Source organism: Artibeus jamaicensis, unplaced genomic scaffold, assembly GCF_021234435.1.
Source record: "Artibeus jamaicensis isolate MK-2021 breed Jamaican fruit bat unplaced genomic scaffold, CSHL_Jam_final scaffold_1964, whole genome shotgun sequence".
Lineage (NCBI taxonomy): Eukaryota > Metazoa > Chordata > Mammalia > Chiroptera > Phyllostomidae > Artibeus > Artibeus jamaicensis.
In genome coordinates, this window is record NW_026522030.1 from 10060887 (window position 1) to 10077336 (window position 16450).

General features: G+C 44.3%; 1 protein-coding gene and 1 pseudogene across 9 annotated transcripts in view; one reads left to right on the forward strand and one right to left on the reverse strand.

Moving 5' to 3' along the window:
• Positions 1 to 16450, reverse strand: part of PALM2AKAP2 (PALM2 and AKAP2 fusion) — a 407874-nt gene that overhangs the window by 273812 nt on the left and 117612 nt on the right. The window lies entirely within an intron of this gene.
• Positions 7622 to 8133, forward strand: LOC128626020 (60S ribosomal protein L32-like; annotated as a pseudogene).

A 16450-nucleotide genomic window follows, 5' to 3' on the forward strand; every position in this document is an offset into this window, starting at 1 on the left:
AAGCCTCTCACCTCCAGCTTCCTTTATTTTCTCCCCACCCATCACAGTGATCCTATCTTCCCCTTCACCTCTTTTTCAGGTAAGACCACATGAACAATCATTACTAACCACTGTCTTCCTGTATTCTCAATGATCTTGCCTCCTCGTGCTTTTGCTACACCCACCTGGCGAAGTCCCAAATCAGGGTTAACCACCATGCTGATTTCAGAAGACTAAACGCCCATGTAGGGCGCTATACCCCACAGGAGGAAAATCATACCACTGTGCAGAAGAGGGCCATTACGAATCTATGGTGTTCCACCTTAGGTGGGTTCTCAGCACTGTCCAGGAATCTTTGTACATGTTGTTTGTCAACTCTCTAGCTTCAAGAGAAGATACTTCCTCCCGGCACAAGCCCATGCTCATAACAAGTCGGAGCTCAAGATACTATTTTGTTTACATACAAAAAGCTAATAACTGGGACCTAATCAACAAAAGAAAAAGGCAAACAAAATATAACCAGAGACAATTAAATTAAGAACAATCTGACAGTAACCAGAGGGGAGAAGAGAGGGAACAGTGGGAAGAAGGGTTTTCAGGAACTACTATAAAGGACACATGGACAAAACCAAGGGGGTGAATGGAAGCAAGGGAGGGAGGTGGGTTTAGCTGGGGTTGGGGGGAGAGATGGGGAGAAAATGCAGACAACTATAATTGAACAACAATAAAGTAATCAAAATAAACTAAAATGAACATATATTTTTTAAAAAACAACTGATACCAGTGCCTTGAACTCTGTCACCTCGAGGCCTCTCACTGACACCATGCCACCAATTATCTTCCCACTCATCTGTAGCTTTCACCTCTTTCTGTATTTTCAACTAGTTCTTTCACTTCTTTAAAAAAAAATCCATACAAATGCTATGCTCTTTCTAGTTAGTCTCACTTCTTCTCCTTCTCCTTTTTCTTCTTCTTTATTACAACCACACCACTTGGGGAGAAAAGGCCTTCATTAAATACCCCACTTCATCTCAGCTCAACTCCTCACTCCACGACTCCATTTAACCAAGCACTTTTCATTCTGCCAGCGGCCTTCCAGTTGGAGCATTCAACTGTGTCATTTCCAGAAATCGTGTTATTGCCTGCCAGCAGCATTCAACAACAAGCATCACTGTCTTCTTCTTGATAAGTTCTTTCATCCTCACGCACCCCAAATATGCATTTAAGTACATATATGCATTTACACTCATGTGTACACGTGGTAAAGTATATATAGCAATGCAATGAACCATGCAGACATTAGTCGATGGTACAAGTAGGTCCTAATGGGGAACTGGGAGCTTTCTGATGTCACCACCAAGAACAATGCAAATTACTACTGTATCTCAGGGATGTAAGTCAGCTTGGTTGTAGTTTTACACAAATCAAGGAGTCAAATGTGGGGTCAAAATCAACAGCAAGGCTGAGTTTGGAAAGTGAGAATGATGAGATTGGTACAAGAGCAGGTAGGAAACCAGTGAGGAAGATCCTGGGGACCATGACAAACCATCTTGTGCTGACCATGGCTGAGTTCTACCTGTTGGGTTACACTGCTTTGTAGGCCTGATATAGAACAGGTGACAAGGGTTTGTCTCCACTTTCTTCCCAGGACTTTGTGGGCCTCTTGGAAAATCCAGGATGCCCTGGATTAGCTCCCAAAGCCCCAGGGGGGCATTCTGGTTGGCCGCATGCCCTACAGTGCACACAGAACAGCCAGCCACCCATGTCTCTGCATCAGGACCAGCTCTCTGGGGCTCCCGGGTCAGGGCCCATAACAAGCCCACTCTTCATACCATTTTTTCAGCCCTACCTCCTTAAAGGGAGGCAGAAAATGGGAAAAATGCTGACCTCACAGCACAACGCATTAAACAGCAGCAGCTTTAGCAACGAGCCAAGCATTTACTAAGAGAACAATGCAATCAGGCGCTGTTATGGATTACTGGCAACTGGGACTGAAATCTGACTATTTATTTATTCTATAGATGTGAGTTACACATCTCACCCCCAATTCATTAGGGCAAGCTGAGAGGTAGGCAATCTTTCAGTGCTGAGAAGATCTCTTAGCTCTCAACAAAGCAAACCTCAGCAGACACACAGTGGTTTTTCTTCCACTTCCTGTGGGAACACTTCTGGGGGAATCTGGGTCAGTGATGGTCTACCACTGCATTTACAGCGATGACCAATTTCTAACTTGGCTTTATCTGATCTGCTCTGGAAAACATTTTCAGCGGCTATGGGCAATCCTGTTAAATTGTGCAGACCTGCAATCATTTTTTAAAAATCTCTCAACCATCAAAGATTTGATTTGGTCTGCTGAGTCTGTGCTGACCTCACTTCATTTTGCAAGGCCAGGCCTCTGTATCCCAACTGGCCACTGAGGCCTTCCAGCTGTCTCTTGTGCTGCACTTTCCCAAATAATTCCACATCTCCTCTTTCCTGCTACTGAAAAAATGCAATTGCCACTTCCTTATCGAGGATGAGGAAACTCAGACAGGAGAAGGTCTTATGACAAGACCTTGATGCGCTCAGGCCCGGTAGCACCACCCCACTTCATGAAATTAACATGCCATATGTACATGCCCCAGGCAAGAATAAAGGCGGTGAGGCCAAGAGGAATATTGTGGTTTCCTTCCACTGTGTCCTGATTTATGTTCAACACGGACAGTAAAGCCGTGGGCAAATAAACATGGATTTTGTCACGGATGAAGCAAATGGTGTACTGGTATTCAGGCCTTCCATCTGCACTGGGAGAGAAAGCAGATGTTCCCTGTCAGCCCCTCCTTGCTTTCTCTGCCCTCTGCCTTTCCCACATTCTGCAGCTGGATCCTGCAGCATCCCAACCCTCAGGCTCAAGTCCTACCCAATGCCTGAGCCAGCACAGGCCATGGCAGGAAGAGTGTCCAAAACTAAGAGGCTCGCCCAGGGTCTTCCCTTTTGTCTGGGTTACCTTGGCTGCCTATTCGTTTCCGTAAATAACCCTGGCCCCCATCCAGACTTGATGGAGACACATGCCATCCCTCCTCTGGTGTTCTGTCTAGGACACTGCTTATTACTCTGCTCCCTTTCTCAGATGGGCACCCTCACTGCCCCGCTATTCTCAACTCTTAACGGTTCTCTTTCCCCAGTCTGGACAGATCCTGGCTCCAGATGGCCAGCTGCCCTCTCCCTGTTGGCAGTCCCTGCCTCTCTGACCAGACACTCCATTGATTGCCCGTTATTTTATTGTAACCAAGACTGTTGTTCCCTTGGCCAGTGGGCACCAGCTGCATATTCAAATTCAGCCCTTGGGGCTGGGCCACTTACCCCTAGTTCACATGTGGCTTCCACTCAGATCCCTCCTAGTCAACCAGTTGCATTTAGGACTTATCCAAAATGCCTTCCATCTAGTTTCTTCCAGATATACCATGACATGGTTTAAGAAAAATACAATATAAACAGCAATGGCAGCAAATGATTTTTACTATCATATACGCTGTTTCATATGTAAAAATTGACCACAGATTTTTAAAACATGGTAACTTTCCAACACACATTAGAAATGATTTAATTTACATAACAACCCAGTTTATAAGAACATAATACTCTTTTTATGCTGTTTTGATCTTACCACCCTTTCACTGCCCAATACCCACCTCATGCCTCATTGGCCAGATCTTAGATTCCGTGATCAATAATTACAATCATGCTCTTCCATAAACCCAGATCAGATGAAATCCAACACTTTGCCTATTTGTACCTGCACATATCCCATTGAAAATGTTGGAGAGAAACACATAACCATGTTGTCCATTTTTTCTTTTGGTTCATGACCTCAAATCACAGGGGGACCTTGAAGGGATCCACAAATCTGACTGAAATTACTTGTGAACTGTCCTTGAACTCCCAGGACTTCTTCCCCTTTCCTCACTGACAGCAGATGATCTTGCTTCCCATTTCACGGAGCAAACAGAAACAGTGAGAAGGAGTGGTCTGCACGCTGCCATCACAGGGCACCAGCCCACTCATGGGTCCCAGAGGCTCTGCTGTCACTCTCGTATGAGGATAACCCATTCGTGTTCTCAGTGACATCCTCACTCTCCAACTCAAGATACCCTTCTCACCATTGTCTCCTCTTTCTCCTGCCTCGTCAACTCTTCCCAGTCTCTGGATCATTCTCAACAGTACTCACACATGCTCTAGCATGTCTAAAAGCAGCCTCCTTTGAGGCCACATTAGCCTTCATCTATATGCCTTCCTTTCTTTTTCCCTTTATTACAAAACTCCTTGAAAGAGTCAACACTCCTGCCATCTTTCATCCCCTTTGTCTTATTCTCATGACAATCTGACCCATTCAATGTCCACCTTTCCACCAAAACAGCTCTGGTCCAGGGCACCAGTAACCTCCACACTGATGAATCCAATGGTCCATCTTCAGGCCTCAAATTTCTTGATATATCAGCAACACCTGCCAAAGATGACCACCTGCCCCCTTCTTAAACCCCAGGTCACCACTTCTCCTAGATTTCTGCCAAACTCGTTTCTTACCCTTTCTTTGTTTCATTGGCTGGCTCCTCATTATCTCCCCCAAGAGTCCAAAGCTCTATCCTTGGACCTTTTCTCTATTTACCTTCATCCTCTTGGTGATCTTGCATAACTGCCTGGCTTAAAATACCATGTAAATGTTGATGAGTACCATCTTTATGCCACCAGCTCAGACCTCTCTGTTGAACTCCAGAACTCTCCACTGGAAACTTCCACTCAGGTATCAAGTAGGCATCTCTAATTTAACATTTCAAAGACTGAGCTTCTATTTCCCCTCCATAACAGATCTTCCCAGTCAGCTCCATTCTGTTAAAGTGAAACTCCACCCTACTAGTTGCATAAGCCAAAACCCATGAAGCATCCTTGACTTTTTTCTTTCTCTCATGTTCCACTTCTACTCAATAAGAACTCCCTTGAGCTGTACCATAAAAATATATCCATCATTCACCACCTCCACTGCTACTATGTTGGTCCAAGTAGGTTTCATCTGTTTCTTGAATTACCATAATATCCTCCCAACTGGCTCTCCGCTTCTACTCTTTCCCCCTCCTAAGTTGTTTCATCAAAGCAGCTAGTGTATTCCTTTTAAAGGGGCAGCGTGTTCTAACCCCTCCAATGGATCCTCATCTCACTAAAATAAAAGGCAAAGTCCATACTCCAGTATGTAGATGCCTTTGTAATCAATCTGGGCCATTACTTCTTTGATCACATCTCCTTCACCCACTCTATTCCAGCCACATTAGCCTTCCTGCTGTCTCTTGAACACATCAAGTATGCTCTCAACTCAGGGCCAGTGCCCTTGCTGTGCCTTGTGCCAAAAGTGTGCTTCCCCAGACATGTACATGGCTTACTCCTTTGTTTTTTCTTGCTTTTGTTTTTGTTTTGTTTTGTCACAACTCAAACATCATCTTATTAGAAAGGCTTTCTCTGACCATCCTATAATGGTATACCCACTCCCTAGCCCCTGCACTACAAATCAGCACAGTGTATATTCACCTTGTAAGTTGTCCTCTCTGCTCCATGAAGGCAGAGACTGTGTTGCATTTACTGTGACATCCTCAGCACCCATAAATGCATCTACCACATAGGAGATGTTCTAACCACATGCCCACAACCCAGGCATGTGCCCTGACTGGGAATCAAACCGGTGACCCTTTGGTTCCTGGGCCAGCACTCAATCCACTGAGCCATACCAGCTGGGGCCTCACTTTATAATTGAGCAATGTCAAAGATAGAGTCTACGTCATTCTCCATGTGAGGAACATGTACATTTTGTTGGCACAACAGGGGAAGCCTGTGGCATCAGGAAAAACAATAAAATCATATTAACAGGTAGTTAAGAAGAAACGGTGTATAACTTTGGATGGGGCTGGTTTAGAGGCCCGGTCATGGCTGGAATAGAACCCAAGGCAGAGCTCTTCCATGGCACTGGAGCCAGGAGCCCATGATGTGAGTCCTGCCATCTCAGGCCATTACTCTACCCAGCTGCCTTTCAGGTAATTACATACTGATCTGAAGTAACATTGGAGCAAGGCTCTACCACACAGCCAATACCCTAAGTGCCTGAGGAAGTATGTCAGCAAATGGACCATAATTTTAAAATAGTGGAGATGTATAGATGTTAGAGGTCACATAGGTGCACTTCATCACATGCATAAATTACCTCCTCCGCCTAAGCACCAAAGATCTGTTTAGTCTCTGCATCTTGGGATAGGTTGCTCACCATCCCACGAAGTAGTTAGCTCCAAACTGGACCAGCTCTAAATGCCGGGGAATTTGTCCTTATCTTGTGTTCACAGTTGCCTCCCTGAAATTGATATCCACCGTTCTGGGTTTTGATGCCACTTTCACGGCTGGTTGTACATGCATGCCTCCAGTGCCAGATTAGATGGCAGTTAATGGAGCATGGGCTGTTAAATCCTGCCACTCACCAGGTAGGCAATCAAACTACAATTCCGAAAACAAATGAACAACTACCCTTGACATGGTGATTCTAATTCTGGTTACTTCATTCTAAGAAACCCCCCATTCCTCCAGCTACAGAGGCTGCAAAGCAATCAATTCACCTCCCCAGACTTTTTTGAGAAGGGCGATCATGTGACTCAGTCTGCAGGAGGTGTAACTTCTGGTTCTGTGGCTCGCAGGTAGCAGTGTTTCTAAGAGAGGCAAGACATCAAGAGCTCCTTTTGTCCTCAGTGAGTGGTCCCCTTATCCCAAAGGCCTCCACAATTGTCTCAATTTCTTCTTCCATGAAACTAAAAAACTCCATAAGCTACTCTTTTCAGGTTTTCTGGTACAGCTGAATGTGCTCCTAATGAACGATTATATAACCAACTAAAATTATATTTCAGAAGAGTTTGTAACAGCATAAGAAAATGGTCATAAATAGGTTGAATGAAAAAGCTCAAAGTAAAATACATATGGAGTAAACATAATTACGGTAAAATCTATGCAAACAGACCCCACCCCCAGATTTGTTTGATGTTGAGATTATAGGCATTTTTTCTTTTAAAATGTTAATATACTCACCGAGTGTCAGGTTCCATACTAAGCACTTTTAGATTATTCCATTCTTTTCACTTTCTTGTATACTTCACATTTTGTATAGAATAGAAAAATATTTCTTTCTACATAAAAATAGAAAGAAAAAATCTACCTCCTTCCGACCCCACCCACCCCCCAACAGAAATCAACCAAGTATGACTGGGGTAAAATCTACAGAAGTAAACTTTGCCAGTCCTCTTTGGTTTACTAACATTATCATTCTGATTCGTCAGCTGCCTAGGAAACTGTGCACTGGAATTACTGAAAGACGGACAGGAAATCGCCCTGGCCAGGTGGCTCAGTTGGATGGAGTGTCATCGTGATACACCAACATTAGGGGGTTCGTTGCAGGTTCTGTCTCCCGTCAGGACGCATACAAGGAGCCAATGTGAATGCATAAATAAGTGAAACAACATAGGGATCTTTCTCTCTCTCTCTCTCCCTTCCCCAGCTCTAAAATCAATCAATAAAAATAAAATAAAATACTCTCTCCCTCAGCGCTCTCTATGGAGGTGGCAGCCAGCTCTTACTTGGTACTATGGCTGCCCTCAGGCCCCTCATGAAACCAAGACTGTCAAAAAGGGACCAAGAAGTTCATCCAGTACCAGTCAGACCAATTCGTCAAAATTAAGCAGAACTGGCAGAAACCCAGAGGTACTGACAATAGGATGCGCAGCAGACTCGAGGGCCAGACCTTGATGCCCAACACTGGTTATGGGAGCAACAAGAAAACATGTCGTCCAGTGGTTGTCACAGAAGGGGAAGTCCGTGGCATCGGGAAAAACAATAGAATCATGTTAACAGATAGTTAAGAAAAAATGGTGTGTAACTTTGCGTGGGGCTGGTTTAGAGGCGAAGTAATGGCTGGCCTACTTTCTGATCCACAACTTCAAGGAGCTTGAAGTGCTGCTAATGAGCAACAAATCTTACTGTGCTGAGATTGCTCATGTCTCCTCAAAGATCCACAAAGCCATTGTGGAAAGAGCAGCCCAACTGGCCACCCGAGTCACCAATCCCAATGCCAGGCTGCGCAGCAAAGAAAATGAATAGACAGATTGTGTACACATTGTATTTGTGTTAATAGAACCTTAAAATTCTGCCAAAAATAAAATAAAATAAAAGACTGGCAGAAAATGGACAAATTAACCTCAATTACAGAAAAATTTAAATGATAACTGCTTGATTTCATTGCTACCACATAAATAAAAATTGTTCAAAAGTGAGGGGAAAGCAACCAAGTTCTATGATGTCAGCATTAGAATGGTAGGCCATCGGATATGTAAATATTATTTTCAAGGAAGAAGCTTTTGAAATGCAGGGCCATTCAAATCCAAACTGATATTATGGCTTGGAGTTAATTAAGTGAATTCCATTTGTGTATAAACTGAATTTTAAAATATAACCCAAATATGTAGATGGTACTATTTCTGACCCACAGTGATGCCACGCTGACTATCTCATTTCCTTGATTCCATGGTCCGTCTCAAGAAAGAAACTGCGGGGGGTGGTGATGCATTTTCTCCAGTGATGTAGTGACACAGACATAACACCACCCAGGCAGGTGAAAATTTCTGCTTAACTCAGGGTAAAGCAGGAAACCTGGCTCCATCCTTCGGCCCCCCCGGGGAAACCATCCAAGTGGTTTTGGCAACAGCAATGCCCACAACTCAGCCATCCAATTCAGCTGTCAGAGCGGGGCTGGGAGTTGTCTTTCTCTGGAGCTGCCTGGGGAAAGGTGGGGCTTCCAGGGTGGCCAGCAAAGCTGTTATGTGACTGTCTTTGATTTTCTTTGGATTCTAAGGGCTTGGTCTGGGACACAGCCAAGGGGCTTCCAAGCACCAAAGAGTATATTTATGGTCACTGCCTTCGTTTAGAGATCCCTTAACCTCATTTAGTTCCTTAACTCCCCAGGAGCACATATCCATCAAATGCAGACACTGAAAATTCCAAGCCACTCTCTCCATTTCCTCTTCCCACCATGTCTGCCATGGGAGGGTGAGGAATGGGCCATCGGGCCTGTGGTCCTAGCTCCCTCATGTTGGTGCTAGGTTGCTTTTATACTTTCTGTTCCCTTCCCATACAGCTCACGGACACATCTTGGCACCTGCGCCAAGTTGAGGCAATGAGACAATTACATGGGATGTGTCCGGTTGCAGAGCTTGGTGAAACCCTCCAAGTGTCTAATCGCTGCTTGGTGAATCAGCATTTCAGGAGATGAGTTAAAATCATCCCAGGCCCATGGCTGAGGTCCTGCACCCCACTGACAGGCCTCCAGCGGCTGCTGACTTGAGCTTATTTCTTTTCTTTTTTAAAGTAGAGCAAAAAATTTTATTCTTATTACATGTTCCCTGTGTTGGCAATCCATATGTGCTACCCCTCTCTCTCATCCATTTCTACTTTTCAACACCATTGTAGCTCAATTATCTGGAATCTTGAAGAAATCATGGTAGTCTCCCCATTTCTAAGCAGTACATTTGCATTACTGTTTCTTGATGTTCGGTTTTAGATCTTGACCATGGACTTCCTCCTAGGCAGACTGCTGTCTCATCCTGCTGCATGGCTGGACCCTTGGTCTCCCTTCACTCCATTCTGGAGATTCTCTTCCCCTTTCTTTTGTCTGAGCTTGCTTTGGGGGAGCTCCTTTCTCCCATTGGGCTCTCCAACCCCTGTTGCTGCTGTATTTTCAAGGTAACAGGCGTGCCTGCTGAGCTGGCTTCTTCACGGCAACTGAAGCAAGCCTGCTGCCCAGAGTCTGCCCCATCACCATGCTTTCTTTACCTGCCCACCACATCCCCCACCTCACCAGCCTGCTGTACTTAATCGGACTGGGCTACTGGAAAATTTACTGCTGCAGAAGGCCTGAGGGCTCAAGGTTCATTCTCCATCTCTGACTCATCACCGTCACAGAGACCGACACATAAGCCAATTGTCCGTGTCAAGGCTTTGGGTCCTAAAATGTCATTCTTCCCTCCGAGGCAGTCAGGATCCCCTATTAAAGAATAGAGTCTGTACTGACTGCAAAAGGAAACTGTTATTAAAGGCTCTATTTTAATAAGTGTATGGGAAAAAGGATTCTAAATAGATCTATAGAAATTAACAACAACCAAAAATTCTCCAGACTTAAAGATTCCATTTTGAGCAAATATAAAGATAAAACTAAGGTGACAGATGAGCTTTATCTCAAGTCCTAGTACTACCCAGGTGATCACAGTAGCTACCTACAGCACTGTGTTAAGAAGGACCCTGAGGCCCAATCTGAGCTGAGCAGGAAACAATTCCTGGATGAATCAGGGATTCAAAGGATCAAAGAGTGGTAGCATGCAAGGCATTTATTTGCCACACTGGGGTGGTAATATGCTTGGGTTTTGGAGCTGGATCTGAGTTCAAATCCAACTTCAGCTACCTGGGCCAAGGCTAGTGTTTAACCCCCTTAAATGAATGTTTCTCACCTATTAAAAGAGTGACAATACCATACTGCTAACAGAGTACTGTTAAAATTTCCATTAAATTTTTGCAAAGCACTTTCCATAACATGTAGTATATATTAAATGCCCAATAAACAGGAATTCTTAAGATATTAGTTCTTTAGCTCTAATTTCAGTCCTCAAATGGAAAGGCCCTGAAATATGCTCAGCTGACTCAAAGGTTTGTTTACGTTGGTTCCTACCCTCTCTTCAAATCAATAAACCTCGGGCGGGTGTGTAGGAGGCTCTGAGTAACACCCAGCTGATAAATACAGCATTTTTGCCCAGCAATCTCTTCACCAATAGCACATTCTGCATAGTCAGGCAATGGGGACTCTGAGTGGTTGCAGACCAAATCCTCAGTCTTCTCTAAAAATAAGCTCACAGACTGAGTCACCCCTTTATTCCCAGGCTCCTCTGAAAGTTGAACAGGATGTCACAATGTCCAGAAATAGCCTTCACATTCCGACCCCACACTGGCTTCCATTAGCTCTAAGGCTTTCAGCTGAAGTTAGTTAAGACCCTTCTGGGTTTCAGTATAAAGAGATGATCTTAGCGATCTTTAAGGCTGATATTGACCCCTGCACAGAAGGACCAAAGAGGCCACCTCCAAAGCCTTCAGGAATGTACCAGCACTGGCAGTGACGGGACCTTGGGTGGGCACTCAGGGACCTGAAGCTGGTCCTGCCTCATCTTTCCACCAGAGCAATCTCTAATAATCACAGGTCCTCAGTGGCTTCTGCCACCTATTGGAACCAAGGCCCAGCATACCTGGCCTTCTGTGACCCAGCACCCCAACCCTTCTACCCTCATTTCCCAGCATGCTTCAGCAACATCCAACTTCGTGTCAGGTCGTCTGACACTGCTCTGTGCTTTCACAGCCTTGTGCCTTTGCTTTTGGCCGCTTCCTCAGCTTTAGGCTACTTTTTGACCCATTGGAGAGGATGGGAGGGCCTAGGATTGGGCCCTGAGCCTCTGAGACTTGGGTTGCATGGACCACACCATGGGGACCCAGAGGAGAAATGGAGGGCAACAGGGCATGTATGTGGGAGGTAACATAGAAAACTAGCATAGAGACACAGGCAATGTAGCCCTGCATGAGCAGGAATGAATTACTTAGCTGAGCTGCTGTTTTTTTTCTGAAATAAAATGCAGAAAATGCTGGTTTTGCTCATGGATGCCTCAAGAAGATAACGGAAATGAGAGAATTCTGTAAACTCTAAATAGCCATGAACCCACCAGGAATGTTTTGTTCATTACTGATGGTGAGTAGGGGGGCAACACGGACAGCCCTGATGGAGGTTGAGTGGCTCCTGTGATGTAGTTTATAGCTTTTCCTTGCTTTGTAATGGCTTTTAGGGGGAGGAAATGTCTAAGCTTTCTTCATCACACTTCATTGTAAAATGGAGTTCTGGACCTTTCCAAATAGAAGGCTTTGATGAGACACAGAGGGTTATAGGATACTGAGGGTCATGGGTGCTAAAAGGAAGTCATGAGTGTGAAAAAAGGGCAGACATTTGAGGCATTAATGGCAAATGGCACCCACTACTTAGGGGTCCATGGGCCACTTCCCTTGGACACAATTTCTGCCGCCATCACCGCAAGCAGAGCAGGGTGAAAAGGGCCGTCGCTGTGAGATGCAAGTATCAGCTGACAACATGCAGGGATCCTGTTACGGTTGAACTGTGTCCCTCTAAAAAAGATATATTGAAGTCCTAATCCCCAGTAACTCTGAACATTGCATTACTGGGAGACTGGGTCTTTAGAGAGGTAAAATAAAGTCAAAATTATGTCGTTGGGGTTCCCTAATCCAATATGACTGGTGTACTTATAAAAAGAGAAAATTTGGACACAGGCAAACACACATAGAAGATGGTGTGAAGAGACAAAGGGAGAAGATGTCCATCTACAAGTGAAAGACAGAAGCCTGGAGCGGATCCTTCCTCACAGCCCTCACGAGAAAAAATATAATCCTGCCGACACCTTGATTTAGACTTCTATCCTCCAAAACTGTGAGACAATGCGTTCCTATTCTTCAAGCCACCCGGTCGGTGGCATTCTGTTATGACAGCATCAGGACACCAGTACAGAGCCTTTGTAATAACCCAGGGCAAAAGAACTGGGGAAGCCACACTGGTCCAAAGTGGGTAGAACACTGAAGTGTTCATGTGATGCAAAGCACAGGTGCTAAGTCCACATTGCACGTTTTGGAACCTGGCTACCTTCATTTCAGAGGGAACTAAATTAGAGATGGTGTACTTTTCTTTGTCATTCTTTTAAAAATATATTTTATTGATTATGCTATTACAGCTGTCCCAATTTTCTCCCCTTAGCCCCCCACCACTTGGTACCCCCATTTCCTCAAGTAATCTCTCCCCCCCCCTTAGTTCATGTCCATGGGCCATGAATATAAGTTCTTCGGACACCGCATTTCCTATACTATTTTTGACATCCCTCTGCCTATTCTGTATCTACCAATTTGTACTTCTTAATCCCTGCACCTCTCTCCCCATTCCCTCCTTTCCCCCAACAAACTGGTAACCATCCAAATGATCTATGATTCTACTTCTGTTCTACTTGTGTGCTTAGTTTGTTTTTTAGGTTCAGTCATTGGTAGTTGTGAGTTATTGCTATTTTAATTTTCATAGTTTTGATCTTCTTTTTCTTTAATAAGTCCCTTTAATATTTCATATAACAATAGCTTGGTAATGATAAACTCCTTTAGCTTTCCCTTGTCTGGGAAGCACTTTATCTGCCCTTCAATTCTAAATGATAGCTTTGTTAGATAGAGTAATCTTGGTTGTTAGTCCTTGCTTTTCATCACTTTGAATACTTCTTACTAGTCCCTTGTAGCCTGCAGAGTTTCTTTTGAGAAATCAGCTGAAAGTCTTATGGGAACTCCCCTGTAGGTAACTCTCTGCTTTTCTCTTGCTGCTTTTAAGATTCTCTCTTTATCTTTAACCTTTGGCATTTTAATTATGATGTGGTCCTCTTTGTATCCATCTTGCTTCAGACTCTCTGAGCTTCCTGGACTTCTATGTCTATTTCCTTCACCAAATTAGGGAAGTAATCTTTTATTATTTTTTTAAATAAGTTTTTAATTTCTTGCTCTTCCTCTTCTCCTTCCAGAACCCCTATGATTCAAATATTGGTACTTTTGAAGTTGTCCCAGAGTCTCCTTACCCTATCCTCATTTTTTTTTCTTGCCATTCTGATGGAATTTTTAAAAATTTCTTTTATTCCGGATCATTGATTTGATTCTTGGCTTCACCCACTCTACTGTTGATTCCCTATAAAATTTTCCCTATTTTGTTTAGTGTGATCTTCATTTCTGCCTGGGTCTTTCATGCTGTTGATGTACTCAGTGAATTCCTTGAGCACCCTAATAACCAGTGTGTTGAACTTTGCATCTGATAGCTTGCTTATCTCCATTTTATTTAGTTGTTTTTCTGGATTTTTGTTCTGTTCTTTCATTTGGGCCATATCTTTTTCTCTTCATTTTGGCAGCCTCCCTGTGTTTGTTTCTACATACTAGGTAGAGCTGATTTGACCCCCCTGTTTTAGCAGCATGGCCTAATGTAGAAAAGTACACTGTAGCCCTGGCTGGTATGGCTCAGTGGATTGAGCACTGGCCTGCGAACCAAAGGGTCACTGGTTCGATTCCCAGTTAGGGGCACATGCCTGGGTTGTAGGCCAGGTCCCTGCAGGGGGCGGGGTGTACAAGAAGAAACTACACATTGATGTTTCTCTCCCTCTCTTTATCCCTCCCTTCCCCTCTGTCTAAAAATAAATAAATAATTTTTTAGGTTAAAAAAAAAAGTGAAAGGTGCACTGTAAGTCAGAAGGGACAGAGTCTTAGATAATCACCAGGGCAGACCAACCCATGTGTACCAGCTTGATGGAGTCTCAGATATGGTTCTCTGCTCTGTGGCTCTGTGTCAGAGAGGACTCAGAAATGGAACAGTGGCTGCTGCTTAGCCTCTGGAGTTTTGTTCAAGAGGAAGCTGTCCCCCAGCATTTACCCTGATGCCAGACACTTCGGTTTCTTCCCATATGGCACTGGGGCCTTTCCAGCTGCTGACCCAGTTTTAGAGCCCAGACAGAGTGACTTTGAGTAACTCTAAGTCCATTGCAGGCCCTTTAAGAGGAGATGCCTGAGAATCCCATAGTTTCTTCTGCTGTCCCAACCTGCACTGGTTTTTACAGCTAGAAGTTATGGGGGCTTATCTTCCTGGCACTGAAACCCTGGTCTGGGTGGTCTGGTATGGGGCTGGGATACCTTGCTCCTGAGATATACCTCCTGATTTTTGTCTATCACACATGGGTGTGGGACCAGCCCATTCCACGTTTCCACATCTTCATGTCTGCCCCTCCTACCAGTCTGAATGAATATGACTTCTTTAATTCCTTGGTTGTTTGACTTCCGTACAGCTCAATTTTCTGATGGTTCTGGGTCATAGCTGTTTTGTAACTTGGCTGTAATTTTTGCTGTGGTTGTGTAAGGAGGTGAGCTGTGTTTACCTATGCCTCCATCTTGACCAGAAGTTTTTGTCATTTTTAATATGAAATTTCCACATAGCAATAATTAACCCCTAGGCTGCCTGGTTCATATGCATGCACCCTTCCCTTATGGTCAAGAACAAGGTATGCAATGGAGAAGGCAATGGGTTCTGCAGAGATGCTCATGTCAGGTGCATGTGGTGAGGTCATTGCTACCTCTACCACTGCTCACTGCTGCTTCTGAGGTCGCAGTGGGTATCCAGCCCTCTCCTGAGAAGAGAAGGTCTCACAGTATAACTCTGTAGACCTTCAGGAACCACAGCACTCTGTAGACCTCCAGGGCAAACCAGACTGAAAGCTCATGCTCTACCTAGACATACTAAAGAGGCATCGAGAATGGACTGATCTCAAACACAAGCATCCAACAGCAACCCCACACAAAAAGGGTGAAGTTGGCAAAGCAACCATTTCAACTCAACAAGCATCCACTGGGCATCTACAATGTGCCCACTTCTCTCTCTTAAGCTCAGGGGAACCCCAAGCTGAGGCTGGAAGCTTCCCTTTTCTTGCTGAGTGAGAACTTGCTAGGAGCCACAGGACACAACCCAGCTGGGAGATTTTAGATGGAAGGAGCCTGGAGAAACTTGCTAGGGGAGAGACCCAAGAACGGAAGGAGTAGATTCAGCCAATAAGAGAAGGGAGCCTTGAAATCAACAACCTAGTTAGGAAATAATTCAGGGAGTTCAAGGAGAAGCCAGAATCCACGGCATCCAGTTAAGGGTTATTTTCACTAATCTCTAAGTGAAATTTAGCAACATCTTCACTTGTGAACCAAAACACAAGCCCAAGAAATATCATTAGTACCCATGGCTTTGTCATGAGTAGAAATCACAGGTATTTTCATATCACTTTACTGAACAGCTGCAGGAGAAAACTCACAATACCACTTACGCTCATCAATAACTTGAAAATGGAAAATGCATCAGAACTGCCACTTGATTTTACTTAATACAATAGTAAAGTAGCACATTTGTTCCCTCACAGTTTTCTAGTATCTTACTGACTGTCAGCATAATTGGTTATCTTTTTAACCCTATGTCTTTTATTTTGTGCATTCAGCATTATTGAGTCCACAGAATTGCATGGCTCCAAGATAAGAAACAGATGAACCTTGCTTAGAGTCACTGAACAGGCTTGACACACTGCAAAATGTATCGTGGAAGACAACCAACAGACAGTGATGGAAATGACACAGTCCCTGTCCTCCAGAAGCTGACAGTCAAGTGATGCAGAGAGAGGAAGTTCCATTCTTTGTCCCTCTCCTTTCCTGCTGTTTCCTGCTGCTTATTCCCATCAAACCACCTACAGTGCCTCCCCCAGTGCATAGGGCAGCCCTGCAGGAT